This window comes from Pinus tabuliformis, chromosome 1_1, assembly GCF_031772625.1.
Source record: "Pinus tabuliformis cultivar Carrire ecotype Pingquan chromosome 1_1, CPIR1, whole genome shotgun sequence".
NCBI classification, from domain to species: domain Eukaryota; kingdom Viridiplantae; phylum Streptophyta; class Pinopsida; order Pinales; family Pinaceae; genus Pinus; species Pinus tabuliformis.
The window spans coordinates 207064789-207073985 of NC_142297.1; the positions used below are offsets into that span (position 1 = coordinate 207064789).

The 9197-nt window shown below is 41.4% G+C and overlaps 2 pseudogenes; both read left to right on the plus strand.

Annotated features, from left to right (window-relative positions):
• Nucleotides 1–7138, plus strand: part of LOC149212256 (uncharacterized) — a 49564-nt pseudogene extending 42426 nt beyond the window's left edge.
• A 249-nt stretch (nucleotides 7139–7387) lies between these two features.
• On the plus strand, nucleotides 7388–8930 carry LOC149212257 (putative MYST-like histone acetyltransferase 1 pseudogene; annotated as a pseudogene).
• The last annotated feature ends 267 nt before the right edge of the window (nucleotides 8931–9197 follow it).

Below are 9197 nucleotides of genomic sequence, written 5' to 3' on the forward strand. Positions count from 1 at the left end.
TACAGTTGAACTGAACTTGGAATGCCATCTGGAATCCATCACTATCGTTGAGGAATTTTTTGTCTCCTTGTCTCTCAATATTTACCGCAATCCAATCCCAAATCATTAGGCCCTAAACCGAGACTAGTCTCTCAGTATTTATCACAATCCAAACCCAGATCATTAGGCTGTAAACTGAGACTCCTCCCTCGAGCTTGACCATGTATCCAGGAAAACCTGTCAAGGGATTCCTAGGCCTTTAGGAATGTTGGGCGCAGGATCCCCCAAGGGAAGTTTTGGGGCTTAGAGCCCAGATTTTGGTCAATTTTGTAATTCTGATGTAAAGACTCTGCAATTTGTGGGCGCTGTTAGCCTCCTGTTGCAACAGGGTTTCATTTTTCATGATTGACATTTTTACATGCCAAATATGTCATACTTTGCATGTTGCAGTGTTCCATATTTCCACAAGCTGACATGGAGGGTGCTAGTCTAAATGCACTGCTGTTTTCCAATTTTTATGAGTTGTCCCAGTTTTGAAGAGTTTTAAAGGGAGGTCCAAACAGTCGAATCTTGGTCTCCCTAGGTTTCAATTTCCTGTTTTAGAATATAGAGAATGCATCTGACCAAACAGTTTAATCTTGGCAGATTTGTAGATAGGTAGAGAATCAAAGGGACCCAACTGTTTAATCTGGGCCCTAGCAGAAATAAGTGTAGAGCTAGATAGGAAACATTCAAAAGAAAAATTGTAAATCTGGGTCTGCAAGTCTAAGTGCACCCAAACCAAAAAAAGAAGAAAAAAATGTTAGGTGAGTAGGCTGGGTAGGTAGTTGAGAGGTTGCAGAAAAATGACTTATGATCAATTTTGTGCCACTAAGTGTATATTTTTCCGGATCATAGTGCAGACAGTTATCATTAAAAGAAGCTCAAAGGTGGACATCAGTAACTCCTCCTTCTTCTAATTCCCTAAGTCACTTACTAACTTCCCAAAGAGGTAAAGATCTGCTTGATTCCTCTTAGTTTCATCATCATTCATATTAGTTGCCTTGGTGAAGATCTGCTTCACTCAAGGATTTTATTTCTTTTCAAATTATTTTCCCCAAAATTAGCCTAAGGTCTCTGACCTTAGCGCCTGTTTATCATCACCATATTAACCACTAATTCTACTACAGTCTTCCCCTTTCCCCTACTAAAAGAATGTATATAAAACTCCCCTATGTAAATATCCCCTCCCTAGCAATATAGCCATATTTTTTATAAGTCCGGGAAAAAATGGTCCATCCGGGGCTGTTTTTAGCCCATCCAAGTCATAACAAGGGTTAGATGACACCTGGTCATGCTAACAGCCTCTTCCCTAGCCCTAAAACCCTCAAAAACCCACTTTTTGCCCCCTTATCCTAAGTTTCGGGCATAAATTGTTAAACCCGCACGCAAAAAACCCATGTTCTACCCCTTTTCCCTACGCCCTAACTATAAATATCGTAACCCGCCCATTTTAAAACCCATAACCCACTTTTCCTAAGTTTAAACCACCTGCGCATGTTATTAAATTTGGAATATTCTGCGCATATTCCCCGCCCGTATACCCCCTCCGCCTCACCATCGCCGCCAACCGTCCGATCGCCCTACGCCCAGATCGACGGTTGGCGGGCCGTCCCATCTCCGAACCGCCCGAAGGTTAGTGTCCGGGAGATGGGCGGTATTGCCGCCGTACTCCCGCCACGCGTCACCTCCTGGGTTGTGGCAGAGCCCCCTCTGACAAAACCGCTCATGCCCAAAGGTGGTGCGCCCCAAAACCAGAAACCGCCGCCTGCCTGGTGACATCACCTGCCTGCGTCACCCCCCTGCCCAGTCACCATGACACGTCATCCGCCTGCGTGGCCCTCCTGCCACTGTACCGCCGAGTCACCTGCCACATGTCCTGCCACATCTTCAGAGCCGCCGTACTGCCACGTCACCTCCGTACGTGATGATGTCATCATGTTGACGTCATCCCGCCACGTCATCATGCTGACTTCATCGCTGACGTCACCCGCCGTACGAGGTCCCAATGCCGACGTCATCATCACTTTTTTGGCGTGAAGGCAAAAATCGCACTCTGGAGCCCCGGAATCAGTTTCTGAGGCAGTTTTTGATGAGCGATTTGCGCCAAATCGCTCATCGCTTGATAAATTAGGCCAGAATGGGGAATCTTTTCATTTTGCAGCCCCCAGGAAGCCTGAAAGGCGCCGAATAACCCATTTTTCTTCGCGAAGCTCGCCGGAAGGAGAAGAAGACAGTTCTAGAGGAAACAGAGGCCAAACATCGGCAATTAATTTGTGATTAGACCCACAGCAAAGGAGAAAAGTGACCCAAGTCATTTGTTAGAGAGTATTAGAGAAAGAAAAAGAGCCAAAGAGTATCAACCGAAGTTTTTTTAGGGGCTCGAAGCACCTGTACATTAATGAGTCCCTCAGAAAAGTCAAGTCAGGAGGTGTAAGCCCATCCTTGCCCTCAAATCACAATTAAGGCATTCAAAGCCACCGCATAGCAAAGGACCAGAAACCCATGCACAATTATTGCAAGAAGAACTGCACCAAGCCACCGAGGACAACACAATTTATTCAGTTTTGATATGGCCGCCCTTAGCGCAACTCGAGTTATCTTCATGCATTTATTTCAGATACAGTTAGGTCAATTAATCATTCTTTATGACCTCTTTAGGTCAAGATGTAATAAAAGCACTTGTAGAAGAGTTTTTCCTATATATACCACCCTCTGCACTGTTTTAAGGGTTGGAAAATTGAGAATTTTCACAAGAGACTCGCATTGTATACCTGGGTTTTTTCTATAATCAAAGATTGCTGAAAGCTTGGAGAGCAAACTGTCTGTTGCAAATGAATGCTTTTGGAGATATGAAGATGGAATTCTTGTGCTTCAGTCTGAAGCAATAAGTGCATCTTACCTCTGTTTATTGTTTACCACTATCTAAATAGCAGAAAGAAAGAATAGCTTAGAATTTGTTTAAGTACACTCTATGCTCAATTTCTGCTGTTTCTTTATGTTTTCCTCTGAATGAATTGGTTATGAATGTGAATTCCCCCGGGCTCATATTTACCCCGATTCACCTGTGTTTGCCAATTATCTAGGGATTCTTTACTGCCCCTAGGTAGAGCTCTGTTACCCCCATTTGTTAAGTTGATTGAGAGATTCTTAACTGCCTCTCATTACTTAGCATTCTTTCCATCATTTGAACCTGAAATACTGTTTCATGCGCAACTATCTTGCTCCATTTTCCCTCTCTTGTGACCCAAGAAATGCACCAACATTTCTCCTCCTCGACTCCACACACAATGGTTTGAAACTTCCAGACTATGCCTTGCCTCTCTGTCTGAAAACATCAATTTTCCCACCAAAAACAAAACAAAAACCCTCTGAACTCAAAACCTAGCCTAAAATCCTTTTCAACAAAGCTAAATCTAAAAGACAGAGCGCTCTCTGATTGCAAGTTGGCTAGAACCTGCAGTCCAAAGTTGGTCTGTGGTTACCTCGGCCGTATCCTTTTCCGGAGCTTAAGGACAACCTGAGTGATAACATAATGGCGACTCCGCTGGGGAACTTACTCAGATAGTTTCACGAAGAAGGTAAGAAAGCTTCGCTGAGACCATAAATCAAACTTTCCAATTGCTGTTTATCTCTTAAAACTACAGATGAAGCCTGAATGTCAGCCAGGAAGCCTTTGAAACTGTTTTTTGCTTTGCATTAACATGAGTAAATAAATGCTGCTTCAGTCAATCTTCATGCTAGTTTTAAGTTACAAATAAGCTGTCCCAAATTTTAAATTAGTCCCTTGTTGATTACAAAAACATTCCCAGGAAAAATACCTAAAAAACAATTCGGAAGCTGGCTCCCAAGAAAAATCCACGATATACAAGGTCAAATCCAGATCCCAACCCTCCAGCTGTTTTTGAAAACCCTAACATAATCTCGAAAATCCTTAGTGTTACATTAAAAAATGTCACCATGACTATTTGCAGTTAGTATGGCTCTATCAACTGTCATACTATCCTCCTTGGCAAGTCTCATGCCTCTGCTTTCCATTTCAAACTCCAAGAAAGAGAGAAAAGTCATTTAAAGTCAATTATCTCTGGGTACGCAGTTTCTCTCAGCCTTACCTGCATGTACGCAACCCAAGTTCACAATACCTGCGTACTTGTACGCTCTTTCTGTAAAGCAATGGGTGCGTACTCCTGTAAAGGTCAAAAGGCGCAAGTTTCACTCCAAAAAGGTTACTTGTGGTCATTTCTAGAGCATTCTAGAAGCTTGTTTGACGTGTATGGAGCGCCTCCAGATGGTTCATGTATCCCTATGGAAGAGGAACTTATCCCATCAAGAGGGGAGCTAACCCACCCAAAGAGGGGCTTATCCCATTGATGGTGGACCTGATTAACTTCCTCTACAGCACTATAAATACATGCATTGGGCCAGAGGGAGGGGAGGTTGAAAGCTGAAAATTCCTAAGGGTAGATGCTGCTGAGATTAGGACTTCCTTGTAGAAGCTTGTGAGGAGAGATTGTCATCCTTCTTGTTTCATTTGGAAGTGGGTGAGCTGATCAAAGTAAAGGAAAACTCTTGCTGGACCCTGGGAGGAACTTGCACAACACCAAGGCTCAGGTTGTAATGGTTTCTTTTGTTTCCTATTAATACAAATAAGTCCATTCTTCTCAACAATTTTTTATTTATGAGTTGTTTCATATACTCCTTGGTCTGTATGTTAAATATGTTTTATTTTATGAGATATTCAGGTGCTATTTAATCGTTTGATTGTTAGTGAACGCAGGTTTCGAAGAGAAGGAGGAGCTCATCCGGATCGACGAGGCTGGACTACTACAACAGCGTTGGACTACAGGTAGGATCTAAACACTTGGTTTCTTATATGGTAAATGCATATTTAGAGAAGGATTGTTCTTAATTGTCTTGTTTGTCACTAGAAAGCCTTAAGCTTCTAGGGAGGTTGGTTTTGTCCGTAAAATTGACTCTTTCTGCATGACAAAATGGCAACTCCACTGGGGAACTCCATTGATGTGAATGATTTTTCCTTTGTCTGAAACTTTGATATGAGAAAAGTCTTTTTCTTTCTGGTTTTTGGTTGTCTGACTGTGTGTTTGGGTGGGCTAGCTTAGGGTTAAATTAGTTTTTAGTTTTTCTTAGTTTTGTTAGAAGTACACAGACTCTGAGTTCAGCACAGTGCGTACTTGTACGCACTGCGACTGTGTGCACAGAGCATACCTGCACCTGTATAAACAGGTCGCCTGCGTACCTTGTCAAAATTGAGAAAATTTCAATTTTCTCCTTTTTGCCTCTTAGATTTTGCTTTTAATTTGTTTTTTCCACCCAGATCCACCGGTTACCTACCAGAGATCTTCATCTGAACTTGTTTCGTCAGTGTCAAGTGTTTTAGTGGAATTCATAGAGATTTTGCCTTAGGGTTTGATTTTTACATTGGTCCTGTAGTGATTTTGGCTTTAGAAGTCGTAAAACCTTGGATCTCCCTGGTATTTGCAGTCTTCTTAGGAGTCGGACCTATCATAGAATCTACCCTTGTGAGACATCTACCTTTGTTTTGTCTCTTTGCCGAATCTCGGAAGAGTTTGTTGATTGAACTGTGAATTTCATTTTACAAAAAGAACAAAAGATTTTATGTTTGTTTTTGACTAGTTTTTGATTCTGCATTGACTAGTCCTTAGTTAGATCACGACTGAGTAAAACATCCTGGGATCATACTTTGTAAGTTTTGGCCTCATTAGATTTGCTTATTAGGTGAATTTCTTTTGATTTGATTTTAAGTAGCTTTGATTTGATAGATTTGTAAAGGTTTGCTTTTTTATTTTTAAATGCTTTGTTAAATAGGAAAAAATCCAAAAATCTCTTTTGAAAGAAAAGTTTGCTTAGTGGCATTTGAGTCTGTTAGACTCCGTCTCATGTCAGAGATTGATTCTTCTTCAAAACCCTGTTTTGAAGAAGAAATCATTAATGTGTTGTTTAAATTTATGTAATTTATTCTCTAGCTCTTCAAAAGGCAGCAGCGACTTCAAAGCTCCTATCCCTGCACAAGCACAATTCAGAATATCATAAGCAATCAGAGGCAAAAAGCTATTTGGAGAAAGTCTCACTGGAAATCCCAAACAAATTACATTGCCACAGCTATTGAATTAAATGATTGTATTAGCACTGGGAATGCCCTGCTGTTCATTTATCAGAGGAATATGATCCGAGGTGATTGGTTTTACTTTGATAACGGATAATGCCCTCAAACTGTCAGTTCTTGTTTTGGTATTCTGCACCAAGTTCTAGAAGGACATGTTGGTGCTTACTGGATAGGCGGTGCTCTATTGAAGAGAATTACTGAACCTGGTTTCCATTTGAAGATGCCTGTTTTGACTCAGTATGAGCCAACTCAAGCGACCATCCAGACAGATGAGTTTTGCAGCACGCGCACTTTGCAGGATGTGTACATTGACAAGTTTGATCAGATTGACGAGAACATGAATCCTAGTTTGCTCATTATGAGGAAAGAATATGCACGGCATATAGCTGGGGCCCTTCAACAAGAGGAAGCACAGGTGTGGGCTCTTTTATATCACAACTCTGTTCACGGACTCAGCTTCAACACTTTCATGGGAAATTTAGCAGTTGGACGTGGACCAAGTATATTGCTGGTCAAAGACAAAGAAGGGTACATCTATGGAGGTTATGCTTCTCAGCCATGGGAAAGATACAACAACCTCTATGGTGACATGAAGTCCTTTCTTTCAGTCTATCTCCAAAGGCAGCCTTATATCGACCTACAGGGGCTAATGGCAATATGCAGTGGTGTGCTATGAATTTCATGTCAGCGAGTGTTCCTAATGGTCTTGGTTTTGGTGAGCAAGTAAACCATTTCAGACTCTTTTTGTCGGAATCGTTTGACTGGGGTCATTCATTTGAGTCTGTTACATATAAAGGTCCCCGCTTGACCAAAACGACAACCATTTTCCCTGAAGTCATAGAATGCTGGGGAGTAGTTGTTAAAGGAAATGATCAGGAAACTCTAAATGCTGTGAAAGGCACAGTGCTGGAGCGATTCAAAGAAGATCGTAATTTGTTGAATATGATGGGGATTGCAAATTCAAGTGATCAGTAGACTGGATTATGCAGCAATTCAGTAGTGCAAAGATTGTGAGAAGGCTTCTCCAGGTGGCATATTTGATTGTGACATTTATGATTTCACTTATTTCACAGCTCTCCTCTCTCCCTTAGACGTCCCTATGTACTTTATGGTTACCCCTCGTCATTGTTCTCTTTCTGACACCTTAATTGCCAGCGGAATCCATTATGGATGAGACCCATAATTTTCTTTCATATGCTACCCGAGTTCACCCAATTGTAAATGATGGCAGGCATGGAGCAAAGCATTGGTTTAGATGTGGAATATTATTGTAGACGCTGTGATAAAAAGACGAACCTGATGATGCTTGTTGCATCTGAATCTCTGGAAGTACGAGTTGATGTTGAGAAGAATTTGTGTCTTGCTTTACGCATCATACAGGGTACAAGGCAGATTGTGAGGAGGAAGCGGTAGAAGTGAACCAACAATAACGACGCCGAACCACAACATGAATGTTCCGGTGCATCTATAGAAGGATGATGTCTTTAGGAGAAGTCCGTGGCACAAAAATGACATATGACATTGGCTGCTATATTTGGCGGAGATTATGGATCAACGAGAAAGTAAATATGGAATTGAATACTATGTTCATTACAATGATCAGAATAAAAGACTTGATGAGTGGGTCTCTTTTACAAGATTTGAGGATCCAAAAACAGAAATAGGTTGTGGGTTCCAGTCTGAAATTGGGGAAAATCCTGCTTCATTGATTGCTCCAGCCACGCCAACTATAGTTGCTTAGGGGACCCTAAGTTGGATGCTCCAGGTACATCAGATCGTAAGTTGACTCGCAATCTACAGAGGCGCTATGATGAGATACACAATGTGCAAAAGGGTCTAGAGGAACTCTCACCCATTGACCAAAATCTTGAAAAGGAGCATGAAGGAAAAACTAAAGTCAAGAACATTCCAGGTTGTGGAGCTTGGGAAATACGAGATTGATACAGTATTATTCGCCATATCCTGAAGAATATTCAAATGTAGACAAGCTATATATTTGTGAATTTTGCTTGAGATATATGAAGAAGAGAATAACATATAAGCGCCACATGATGAAATATTGCTATAGACACCCACCAGGTAATGAGATATACAGGACTGTTGTTGCTGAGCAATCTTCAGTTCCATCTGATAATAAACAGAATGGTGAGTCAACCAGCGGACAGAGTAAACTATCTGAAAAGGGAGGGAGCCTGCAAACCCTTTCAGTGTTTGAAATGGATGGTCAAAAGAGTAAATTGTATGGTCAGAATCTATGCTTTCCTGCAAAACTTTTCCTTGACCACAAGACGCTTTACTATGATGTAGACTCTTTCCTGTTTTACATATTAACAGAGCTGGATAATTATGGACATCAAATAGTTGGATACTTTTCCAAGGAAAAATATTCCGTAGAGTCTTACAATTTGGCATGTATTTTGACTCTTCCACCATTGCAGCGAAAAGGCTATGGGCGATTTCTCATAACACTTGGTTAGCTTTAGAAGTTATTGGAGCAGAGTTCCCCTGGAAGTCCTCCGCGACCATGGAGGAAATTTGTCTATTAATGATTTAAGTTCCATGACTGCCATTCGCAGTGATGACATTATCAACACTTTGCAGTCGCTGAACTTGATTGGGTACTACAAGGGACAATACGTTATCTCTATTTCAGCGACGGTGATTGAGGAACATATGAAGAGCACTTCAAAAAACAAAGTGGTCTATTGATCCTTCAAAGCTTCATTGGACTCCACTTAGCCACCCATTAACAAGGAAAACGAGATAACACCTCTAACATATTGAATCGCGGGAGCTAAATACACCAAGGCCATGAAACTTGTAATTCACATCCGAAATTGAGTTGTTTAGAGACACATGTCATAGCAGAAAAACAGGAACCGATGATCTATTTTTTGACTACAGTTGCAAAGGGGCAGGGAACAAGATTCGATCGTCTATATTTGTCTTCAGCAATGGCAATTGACACCTGTAATGCCACCGCTTCATCAGTTTCGAGTAGAAGAAGGAGCGCATTTTTATTTTCAGAAGAGCT